This window comes from Spermophilus citellus, assembly GCF_964194105.1.
Source record: "Spermophilus citellus genome assembly, chromosome: 9".
NCBI classification, from domain to species: Eukaryota; Metazoa; Chordata; class Mammalia; order Rodentia; family Sciuridae; genus Spermophilus; species Spermophilus citellus.
In genome coordinates, this window is record NC_138191.1 from 11,558,232 (window position 1) to 11,570,294 (window position 12,063).

Here is a 12,063-nt window from a genome sequence, read left to right on the forward strand (position 1 = left end):
GGACCTGGGTAACTGAAATGATCATTCTGTGTATTTCATGCAGCCTTGGTGCTAAGTCATTGGCTGACCAATAACGTGTGAAGAGTGGACGAGAGTTTGAACAAAGGAGATAAGAAGTGCTTCTTTGAGCAGTCATAGTGCAGACAAAGATGGTCTGTCCTCATATTGGGACAAGTTTAGAATATATAACCAAAAGAGATGAAATTGAGTCTTGGTTAGGGAAGACCTAAATTTCCCAAACAACAGAGGAACAGGGACTGGGAATCTCCTTCCCTGGGATTTCTTAAACACAGGGTAGGAATGGTAGGTATTGAAAGCTGTAAGAGCTTGTTGAGAGGGCCTTGCCCTGCTTGGGAAGTGTGTGGAGATGCTTTTGAAGTGCCACTATTCTAGGTAAGTGGTAGGTTACATGGCAATAATCCTAGTAATAATATAATAATATTTCTGCTTTCACTCATCAGAGGGGAACGGGGACTTCCCACATGCCTGTATTGTAGAAGTCGCTCTTGGTGGGTTCAGATCTATTGCCCACTTTATGAATCGTAACTGGATTCTTGGTGTGTTAGGAGTTGGAAATACTCTTATGTATGGGATATTTTGTGATCATCTACAGTTTCTGCCTAGGACCCTCAATTCCAAGGTATCTGAAACTCAGGGTGGAGAAGGCCCTGTCTGCTTGGGGTTAGGCATCCAACAGGCCAAGGCATTTTTTTCACTCTAGAAGGTTTCCTGGGAGAACAGCCCCTCTCCCTTCACCATCCAATCTTTCAGGCTCCTCAGCTCTCCCCTTCCCCCGCTCCCCCAGGGCAGGGTTCCTTTTGTAATTAATCTCAACACCAAACCAGAGGGGAGGAAAAAGTGTTAATGAGAGACCGTCCCAGACTGACTGGGAGGTCGCTGCTCACAGTTAGAACACGGAGTAATTAAATTATTTTTGGAAGGAGGGGGGCTTTAGGTAGGGTTGGTGTCAGGGAAATCCCCTGTATAAATGGGAAGAGGGACGTCCCTTGCCACTAATTAAAGTCAGGGATGACCCTCCCTTCTCGCAGCTCTGGGGGGGGGGGGTTAAAAAAATCAATCTTCCCACGTCTCACATTCCACTGGCTTTCGTGGAGCCAGGTTTGTGGCCCTAAAGAGAAGATGGCCAGCCCCCGGACTCCCGGGGGTCTCCCTTTTCCGACAAGGAGACCCAGGAAGACAGCGCCCAGAGTGGCTGCGTGCCGGGGCAAGGCTAAGAGCGGAGGAAGCCCCCTGCCCACCGATTGGGGCCGGGGTCGCAGCAGCCGAGGGTTCCCAGGATCTGGGAGGGCCGCTGGGCACCCGAAGGCGGAGGGCTGGGGGAGTGGCGACTCCGGGAAGAGCCCGGCCGCAGACAATGGACGCAGTGGCAGGAGGGGCGGCGGCGGAGGGAACAGCCGGGAGGCGGCACCCGGGAGCGCGCGATCCCCCGCCCCCTGCACCCCCCACCCCTGCTCCCGTCCCCTCCCCTCCCCCTCCCCCTGGCCGCCGGCTCCAGATCCGATTCCCGATCCCTGATTCCCCGATCCTCGGTCCCGCCATGGGAGCCTGAGCACCCTGCATTCCCCCGGCCCCCTGCCCCCGGGGCCTCGAGGGGGAAAGAGGCCCACAGTCAGGGACTGAGCAGGGGGTGGGCGGACTCGGGAGCCCCCCTCGACCCCCCGCCGTCGCCGGCGCTGCCCGTCCGGGAGCGCGAGTTCCGAGCGACCCGGAGCAGCGCTGCGGATACAAAGGCGCCGGGCCGAGCCGGGCGCCCCCGAACCCACTCGGCAGGTCGCAGCGGCGGGTGAGTGCCGGGCCGCGGGGGCGCGGGCAAAGTTTGCAGGAAAAAAAAAAAGCAAGCAAGAAAGAAAGAAAGAAAAAAAAAAAAGAAGCAGCAGAACCGGAGGACAATCATGCCAGGGGCCAGGGGGTGCCCGGCCCTGGCGCAAGCGGGGTGGCTCAGGGGGGAAGGGGGGCTCGGGGCAGCCCCCTTCCGGTCCACTCTCCCACCGCACGGCGGAGTACCCCCCAACTTTGGGGAGGGGAAGGGGCGCGTTGGGAGGGGGCGGAGCCCAGGCCTGGAGAGCCGGGGACTTTCCTGGGCCCGGGGCCCAGGCGGGGGCCTTAATGATCCCAGGGGAGCCGGTTGAAGCTGGAGACTGGGAGCGTGTGTTGGAGGTGGGGGAGAGGCGGTGGGGGGAGAGGCGGTGGGAGGATCGGAGGCATTGGAAGCGAGGGTGTTGAGGGGTGCATGCACACCTCAGGAGTGTGGGGAGCGGCGGGGGGCAGGTATGGTTCAGATGCAGAGTGGAGTCTGGGGAACTGGCCCGAGACCCTAGAGGAGGTGTGTGTGCAGCCCGAGGAAGGGGCTGGCGGCTGGAAACCTGGGCACGGTTCTTGGGGGCCGGAGGGACCCCATTCCTGTTTACCCCTTGAGGGGCCCTGCTTTAGTGACTTTTAAACGGTTGGTGGAGGATCAGTGTGCATGATTCTTTGTTTTTTTTTTGTGTTTGCACGCTTTGACGTGCTGCGTGTTCCTGCAGGTGGGCCCCTGGGTTTGGATGTGTAGGTGTTTTTCTGTGCTTGAGTGTGTGTGTGCACCCAGGGAGCGGTTGACCATGCATCTGCTTGCTGTACGGTTGGGTGTGTATTTATGTATGTACACAGGGGAAGGGGTGTGTGTATGTGTGTGTGTGGGTATGTATGTATCTGTCTGGATTGCGCTGGGAGAGGGGCTTACAGAAAAGAGATGCTAAGGAAGGTGGGCGTGTAATAGCCGAATGGAATATATATGGGTAGGTACGTGTGCACCTGTGTACCAGGAAGGGGCGTGAGTGAACAAATCTGTGTTCTCTTGTGTGTGACCTGTGTTGATGGGTATCCATGTGTGCTGCTTTTTCTAAATGTGTGTTGGGGGTACCTCTTGTCTCTGCAGGCAGATTTTCCTGGCAGAAAGCTGGCAGGAAGGCTCTCTGCAGGATCCTGAGGCTTCTTGCATAGCCCTACCTATGTTCAAGGGTACTGCCTGAGTATCTGATAGGGTCTCATGTAGTGTCGGTTTTGGGAGGTGGTTTTTCTGGAAAAAGGTGTGTCTTGTGAGGAACAGGGAGCTGGGGGTTCTGGTAGGAGTCCTAGAGGAATTTGGAGATTTGGAGGAGTCAGGAAAAAAAAAGTAAGAGGAATTCCGTCCCCTAGAGTCATAGATTGGGTTCTCTGCTTGGAAAGACTGCACACTTGACTTCTCTGTGCAGCCTCCTCAGGCCACAGTCCTCCTGGAAAGCCGTCCTGGAGATTGTGCTCCAACTTTGTCCTGTCTTTAGGATCCTAAAGTTCCTGAGGAGTCTGGATTTTGATGTGGAAGAAGCATACTTGGAGCCTTGAGACCAGGAGGGGATCATTTGGGTTCCTTCCTCTATGGGGTTTGGGAGGAGGTATTTCTTCAAGAGTGTGTGTGTGTGTGTGTGTGTGTGTGTGTGTGTGTGTTTATCATGCAGTTTCCCTTTTCCCTGTTGAGAAGCATGATTGGGATGGTGTCAGACCTGAGCTTGAAACAGGGCTGGTGTTGGTGTGGTGGGAAAGGGGTCTGTATTCATTCCATGATGGTATGGTGGGGTGTCAGCCGTGATCTGGAAGTGGATGTCCTCTCCCCAGAAAAGCAGCAGATACTCTTGTCCCTTTTTTCTCTTGTCTTATCTCATCTGGGGGTGAAGGGGAGGAAGGGCAGGACATCTCTTTTAGGTGATGCTCCCTCATTGTATGCCTTAATTTCTCCATGACATCCTCTCAGCCATTTGGCTCTTGCTGCCAGGGGTTATTCTGAGACACCCAGTTTTAAGAACTGAGAATGTGATGGCACATGCCCATCATGGTCTCTGGGCAATTGGAATTGGAATGTCAAAGTCTCCTCTAGGAACATGTGCAATGGAATGTTCCTTTGGGGCTTCCTACCTCTACCTAAGGCCTGGGGATAAGAGTAGTGGGGAATAGAAAACGTTAGGACTCGGGATAGGAGGAGGAAAAGACCAGATTTTTTTTTTTTTTAATGAATGATTCCTTCAAACCGCACACGTATCTGATGGTCAGGGTTCTCGGGCCTAGCAAGGCACTTGCCCCTAAGATGACGTCCCCTGGCTTTCTGGTGGTACTATACGTATTTGCTCTTTATACCATCACCCCATGTATGGTAGATGTACTGGTGGGGATTGTCTTACAAGAAGGAGGAGTTATGGTTAGACAATAGGAAGTGCCGTTTTAGAAAGTACTTCCAGATTGGGAGCCAGTGACCACATTGGCCCCTCCTTACCATTGTCTGGCTCCTGTCTGATATTTCCTCTGATTCTTCCTGGGCAAGTCTCTGGTGTGCCTCCTACTGCTCATCGGAGTTTTCTAGGTGTGAGGAAGGGTTCCCTTTTCCTTGGCCTTAGAGTAGGACAGACTTCTTTTTGTTCATCCGAGGGGAGACATAGGAAGCTCTCCTATCCCCTCTGAGTTTTAGGGACTCCAGTCTTTTCCTTGGTGTGTTCTTCCCTTGGATCTCCCCACACCATGAGGCCAAAGGGAGGAGTCAGACAGAGCTGGTTGGAATTAGTCCTTAATAGCACTGTGACCTTGGGCAAGTTATTAAACCCCATTCCTCAGCCTCTGAGGTATCTTAAAGCACCGTCCTCCAAGCCCAGACTGGCCAGTCCCCAGGAATCCCAGGTTCCCTTGTGGCCTCTTCTCTGGGTTTGCCTTTAACCCTGCTGCTTCTTGATTCTGTGACTTCAGACGAAATGGGAAACTTTTTGAAGCCTCGTCTGTTAAATGGAGTTCATAGGAGGCCCCACGTCTTAGGATCACAAAATGAAATGTCCTTTGCACAATACTTGGCACAGACGAAGCACTCAGTAAATGTTAGGTGGGATGGCGTGGACTCTGGCTACGGTAAGGGAGAGAGTGCTTGGTCCTAGGATGGTTTGTCAGGGAGCTATATATGCCCTTAGCTGGATTTTTTTTAAAAAAATCAGGCAAAATTCATATAACATAAAATCAACCATTCTAAAGAGAATAATTCAATGGCATTTAGTACATTCAGTGTTGTGCACCATCTCCTCCATCTAGTCTCCACATTTTATCATCCCCAAAGGAATCTTATCTCTATTAAGTTATTGCTCCCTGTTCCCTGTGCCCAAGTCCCTGATAACCACCAATCTGCAAGAGTTACAATCTCTGTGGAGTTACCTGTTCCGAATATTTCACATAAATGGAGTCATAAAATATGTGACCTTTTGTGTCTGGCTTCCTTCGCTTAGCAAAGTCTTTTCAAGGTTCCTCCACATTGTAACATGTAGCATGAATCAGTACTTCACCCGTTTTCATGGCTGAGTAATATTCCATCGTATGAATATACTTCAGCCGGATTGTAAGCCCCGGCTCTTCTGATTCCAGGCTTATTTGTGACAGTCAGGCAGCCATAGAGGTAGCAGAGACAGGCACGCTGATGGTAGAGGCTAAGCATGTGCAAGAAGGAAAATGGGGTGTTTGGTATTGCTGGATCCTGAAGTATGAAATGGGGATTTGGCTGCAGTTTTCCTAGCTGTCAAACAAAGTTAATGACCCCTTTCCTTCTTTGTGTCCTTTAGGGTTGGTAGACTGGGAGGTTTTATTTATTTGTTTATTTTGAGGGAAGGATGTAGAGGAGCAGAGAGGCTGTGATATTCTTCCCCTTCTCAGCCCTTTATAAAAACTTTTAAAATTTTGATAGAGAGTCTTCCTGGGCCTTGAACTTGCAATCTTCCTGCTTCAGCCTCCTGGCCCAGCCTCCTGAGCAGAGCCGCTAGGTTACAGGCGTGCTGCTGCTCAGAATCTTTTTTGCCTTGCCCTTTCCTCTTCCCTGAGCTCCCTCCTGTGGGCCTCTACCTTTCTCTTTGTTTTCCTGGATCACTTCTCCTTCTGAATTGAGGTGCAAGGTCTCCTCTGACCCTCTGCAGGTGAGCAGTCCTGTGCATGGTCTGGGCAGCAGTGGTGAAGGAAGAGCCTAGGAGCCAATCCCACTCACACTCTGTGTCCCGGAGCCCACCCCTTCTTTATCCTGCTTGGGCAGCCCCCTGTCACCACCTCTGCTGTGACCTGGATAGAACTGCAGAGGGCCAGGGAGCATCTCTGCATCTGTTTCCTCCACGCTGCTTAGAGTAGAGGAGAAGGAGGCCTCTGCGGTGGGGCCCTTTGGAAATGAGGTGTTCCGCGCTCCTCTGTGCCCCTGGCAAGCTGGGTAATTACAGACGAGGCAGCTGGGAACGGGTTTGGGAGAAGCAGGCCTGGAATCAGCAGAGCCGGGGCTATCCTGGTAATCAGGGTGGGGCAGGGAGAGGGGAGAGTGGGAAGAAGCTGGGGGCTGGGGTGGGGCGGGAGGCCAGGGGCCCCTTTTCCCCTGCCTTTCTGCACACAGCTGGGCTGAGAGCCTAGAGGAGAGTGGGAGGTGATTAAAGCCCAGGCCTGGCCTCACTCTAAGGAAGGCAGGAAGAGAGGGGAGAGGCTGGGGGATCCAGCAGCCCCCCAGGAAAGAAGCAGAGGGTGAGAAGAGGGATTGGGCTGCTCCCCGTGTACCCAGACTTCAGGTCTGTTAGAGAGGAGCCAACTCTACACGCAGAGGTGATTCCATCTAATTTGGGGTTCTTCCTTCTCTCAGTTAGAGGCTATTGAAACAGGAAGTAGACAGAATTGATTGTGCACCACTTAAAGGTGAAAGAAATAGGAACTAGCATTTTATTTTTCCTTTTGGTACTAGTGGTTCAACCCAAGTGTCTTCACCCTGAGCCACAGCCCCATCCTTTTTTATTTTCAGACAGGGTCTCACTAAGGTGCGCAGGGTCTCACTGAGTTGCTGAGGCTGGCTTTGAATTTGGGATTCTCCTGCTTCAGTTTCCGTAGTCTCTGGGATTACCCACCCCAGCGGGAATTAACATTTTATTGAGCATCTATTGTGTGCCAGACTGTATAACGTTCTGTATATATTGTCACACTGAAGACTCTTATCCCCGTTTTACAGATAGGAAAACTGAGGTTTATAGACGGTGATCAACTCATTGAAGATTACATAGCTCATAAAAGACTGTGCCAGGTCTCTCTGACTTCTTTGCTCTTCCTTTTCCCAAAAGACTTTCTTCACCATTTTCAGCTCTCCTCCTAATGAGATCTGATTGCTCATTATTGCCTTTAATTTTGAACTTGAATAATTCCCCTGTTCCCCTGAAAAGCAGAAATGAGTCTAAACATCAACCCGAGAAGCGGAGAAGTCTACACCTGAGGGCGGAAGTCGGACAGAGTCTCATGGGCAGGGCCATTGTTGGGGCAGGAACCTCTCTGGGGCTGTCCCCTTTCTCCTCCTGGACCACTGTTTGGGGTAGGAGCTGTGGGTCCCCCACAGGGCAGCTACAACCACCATGGCTCAGGGGGTTCAGTGGTCTTGGGGGGCTTGGCCCTCATTGTGGGTTGGGTTTTCCTATAGCTCCCTCACAGGGTCCTTCACGCCCCATCTGTCACCAGTGCCTGGCTTCCCCTGCCTCTGAGTGTGAGTCTGGGGCGGGTTCTGACTTTTTGTGAGGGGGCATTGGCAGGTGCTGAGCCTTAGGTGCGAATGCAGTGACTTAAAAAACAGCCGAGTGTGAACAGAAAACGCGTATCCTGTCACCTGCTTTTCTCCGGGAATGGAAGCAGCAGATACAAGGGATGGGGGAGTTGGAGCCTCAGAAAGAGGGAGAGGTGGGAGGGAGGTTGTCAGGAGGGTGGAGGCTGGCCGGGTGGGGGCCTTTTGGCTGGCTCAGTTTTCCTAGATAAGGACTGGCTGATTTGTCAGGTCTGAGGCTGGGCTCAGCTGGCCTGCCACCCTGGTCCCAGGTGGCACTGTCCCTCCCCTAGGCTCACTTAGCAGCCCAGCCTTTGCTGACTGTCCCAGACATCTCAACCCTCCCATGCACACCCAGCCTGGTTGGCTAGCTTCCCCTTCCTAAATTGCAGCTCTCCACCTCCATGTGCCTCGGGGCAGGGGCTGGGTAAGCAGACTTTGAAGGTCTCTTGGGGTCAGGGTCATTTGGGGCCTACCTGGCTGTGGAGAGAAGGGAGGGAGACGTTTTGTTTGGAGTGCACAGAAAGTTGGCCTGTGGGTCAGCTGTGAGGACACCTGTGAGGCACCTCTTGTCCTTCTGGGTTCTTCGCAGCTCACCTGGTGGGCGGGAGGGGCCGTTGTCTGTCCCAGTCTGGGAGGAAGCCACGCCCAGTGGGAGGGGACTGTGGGCCTGCCCGCAGGTGGAAATTAAGTAGAGCATCCGGGCCTTTGGGAGCCCTGGTTGACTTCACACCAGCTCCTCGTCCTTTCTCCCCCCTGGACCTACCTGGGACAGATGCCAGAGGGATTACTCACCCTTTCTCCTGCCCCAGCCCCCACCATCTTCCCTTCAAGACTGACTAGGCAGAGTCCCATCAGGGAGCCCGGGGAATGGACACGCTGTGGTGTGTGTGTGTGTGTGTGTGTGTGTGTGTGTGTGTTTGCGCTGCTTTGTTGGGAGGGACCCTCTGAAAGCTGGGTTGGGGGCAGGGGTGCCCGGGGAGACAATGAGCAGGTCTCTACAGAACCTGCCTGGCCTGGGTGGGTGGAGCTGGGTGGGGCTGGCAGGAGCCTGTCCAGGTTTTAGAGGGGGAATAGCGCGTAGGTGTGCGTGTGTGTGTGTGTGTGTGTGTGATGTGTCAGCGTGTCTGTGGATTTGGAGGGTACCCAACTTCACCCCCTGCCTCAGACAGATGGAAATTAAGGAGTAGATAGAGAGGGCCTGGGCTCTGTCTCCCCCAGCTCCTCTCCAATTAGCATCAAGCTCAGGTATCCTGGCAGGAGTCCAGTCTGGGGGCCCCTCCCCTGGGGTCGGGTGGTGAGAAGCTGCTCTGGAAGCTCTGATGCCCGTCTGACCCACGTGGGCCCCTCCCCTGCTACTCAGCTCAGAGAGGAGAAGCCTCCTGCCCGCAGCCCGGGGCGGTGGGGTTGGTGAGCTCACGTCTGGGCCGAGCTGGGAGGATGCCTGGTTACCTGTGCGGGGTGGGGCGCCTGGTGCCACCTTGGCTCCCTGGTTTTGCTCTTTCTTACATTGAGATCCGGTTGTTCTCTCTGGCTCCCTGGACCTGTCACCCAAGGTCATTGAGTCCTTTTTCAGGATACAAGAATGAGGGTAGTGGAAGATCTCAGTCCCAGTTTTAGTTTGGAGCTTGGGTTCTTCTTGGTCCTTGCTTACTCTGTGCCTTTCTTCTTTTTTTTTTTTTTTTAACAACTTTTATTTATTTTTATGTGGTGCTGAGAATCGAACCCAGTGCCTCACACATATGAAGCACGCGCTCTACCACTGAGCCACAACGCAGCCTCCTATGGTCGGGGAAACCCAGCAAGGGCCTCTTGGGATCGGTGGCTTGTCCGAGTCCCAGGCTGGATAGGGATGAATGGAGGAGCAACATTATTCGTTTAGTTGGATGGCTGGGTGCAGAATCCACCCTTTTTGAGGGTAGGGACTCTTTGGTGCTGGCTGTCTTGGTTTAGTCTTACCTGGTCTCTGCCCCTCTGTCACTGGTGAGAAGAGGACATAGGGGAGGAGTCAGCAAATCCTTCCCTCTCTGGCTTTCTTAGAGTGCTGACCATTCAGAGAACCAGAGTCTAGAAGAATCTTGTGGAGGAACCTGGCCCCACACCAAGAGGAGCACACCTCAAAGTCAATGGTGTTAGTAAGGTTGTTCCCAACAATAACAGGAGGCCCAAGTGGGCTGTGTGTAAGTAGTGACCATGGGTTTACCACTGTTTTTCCCCCCCTCTGGGCTCTACTTTTTATCTGTCAAACCTGGGGCTGGATTTGAGTCCTTTTTCATCTGGAATCTGTTGAGGAATGGGTGGGTCAATCCACTGTTCCCTCGTGGAGGGAGAGAGGGGGGAACTGTGTGGGCCTAGGCAGACCTTGGGGTGCCTTCCTGTCCTTTGTGGAAGCCATAGTAGGTGTCTGTGTTTTCACCCCATACCACGAACCCGAGTCCCTTACCATCACCCAACAGGGCTGCCTGGACTGAGCACATCTGTGGAACTTGGAATAGTGTGGCAAAGAAGAAAAACCGAGCCAGGACCCTGGAGTGAGACCACTCACTTCTGAATCTCCATGTGCCTCATGCCGGCTCGCCTTGAGACCTGACGGGATGCTCTACCTCTGGGTAGTGTCTAGCCCTCTGGATTCTGAGCTGAGAGGTTCGACACCTGGCTTGGTTCTTGCCCACTTCACTCCCTTACAGGTGGGCATGCCCAGTTCAAGTGGAACTTTCATTGGTATCCTTAGACATTGGGGAGCTGTGAACCTGCCCACCCCTGGGCTATAGTGGGGAAGGGAATGCAGGACGTATGTAGTAAAACCCCGGCTCTTCTGTAGCCATCAGAGGCCTTAAATGGGCAAGGGTGCTCATGCCCTCCTGAGGAGGGTTCTGAAGAGGTCATAGTGCCCCTTTTCCGGTGTTCAGGCAGGACCACCTTTCCCTCGTCCCTGACTGTGGAGAGGAAAATGGGCCTACAAAGAGATCTTCCCCTGCCAGAGGAGAACCTTTGGCTTTTTGTCCTCTTTCCTAGCCTGTTCTCTTCTCCTCTCTGGCCCAAGTCTTATCTTTTTTGTGTGTGTGTGTGCGCAGTCCTGGGGTTAAACCCTGGGGTACTCTATCACTGAGCTATACTATACCCCCAGCCCTTTTTATTTTTTATTGTGAGACAGAGTGTTGCTAAGTTGCTCGGGCTTGCCTTGGACTTCTGATCCTCCTGCTTGAGCCTCCCAAGTTGTTGGGATTACAGGTGTGCACCCCCGCACCCAGCACACCTTTGTGTTTTTGAAGAACCTTTTCTCTGACTTTGGATTTCTAGGTTGGAAGTTATTTTCTTTTAGCACATTTACAATATTATTCTATCACCTATGACTCCCCCCCCCCCCCCGCACTGGGGATTTAACTCAGCAGCACTTTACCGCTGAGCTCCATCCCCAGCCCTTTTTATTTTATTTTTTATTTTGAGATAGGGTCTCCCTGAGTCACCCAGGCTGGCCTGGAGCTTGCGATCCTCTCGCCTCAGCCTCTCCAGTTGCTGGGATTACAGGTGCGTCCGTCACTCCCAGCTGGCCAGCATCTTTTCTAAAACCCAGGCACTGCTGCCCTACTGGCCTGGAACTTCCAGCTTGTCCTTGATGCGGGGCGGGAGGGAGAGCAGTCAGTGGTTTTTTAGGTGCAGTTTGTGTTCTGAGCCTTCCCTACCCTGTCCTCTCGGCCAGGTCACCCTGGTTCCATAGTGCTTTCTCCTAGCCCGTCTGCATCCTATTCTGCCTCCTTTTTCCCCCGGTAGCTGGGACTAGGCTGTGGGTGTGCCAGGACTAGAGCAGTGGCAAAAGAGGGTGACCACAGCCACTGGGACCTGGCCATCCATCCTCGACCTGGTCATCTGTCCTCTGCACACGCCGTGCTCAGGTGCTGTGTGTTCATTCAGTGCCTTGTCCACCTGAGCTGCCCCTGTGAATGAGGGGACAGAGAAGGGTCAGACATCCTCATGTGTATTTTGGCCGCTCCCCTCCCCCCCAGCCCCCCACCCCCCCCACCCAGGGCCTTGCTCCCTCTGCCTCTTGCCAGGTTTTGAGGGCATTTTATCCAGAGGCCTCCAATTGTTTCCCAGAGAAACCCGATCCAGAGTTGAGACAAAAGCTGGGGCTGCCTGAGGAGAAGCCCCATTCTCTCCCCCTCTGTCCCTGTTCCCCCACCTTCATCACCTCCCTCGCTTTGGATGCTGGGTATGGGTTCCAGGACCCAGCTGCCATCACCTAGGCAACAGGGGGCTTTGGTTGCCATGGTGATCAATGTGGGAGAAGCTGGGCAGCCCGGACAAAAGCCCCCACATTCCCCCCAGCGCCCCCCCCCCATTCCCTTGGGATGATACTGAGACACATTCCATTAATTTTATTTCTGAAAGGCCTTTGGAGGGAGCAGGGTCTCCTTTTTGTGTGCTGGGCTCTCTTGGCTCTCTCCTCTCTGGCCTCTTTT

General features: G+C 53.5%; 1 protein-coding gene across 2 annotated transcripts in view; it reads left to right on the forward strand.

The window, feature by feature from the left end:
• Positions 1–1,524: 1,524 nt before the first annotated feature.
• VANGL2 (VANGL planar cell polarity protein 2) overlaps positions 1,525–12,063 on the forward strand; it is a 28,826-nt gene continuing 18,287 nt past the window's right edge. The window contains exons 1-3 of one of the 2 annotated variants that reach the window (XM_081305490.1): positions 1,525–1,804; positions 9,644–9,783; positions 10,060–10,290. The gene's annotated coding sequence lies outside the window, so the exon portion shown is untranslated. The remainder of the gene's footprint in view (positions 1,805–9,643; positions 9,784–10,059; positions 10,291–12,063) is intronic. The other variant, XM_081305489.1, reaches the window with a different exon arrangement.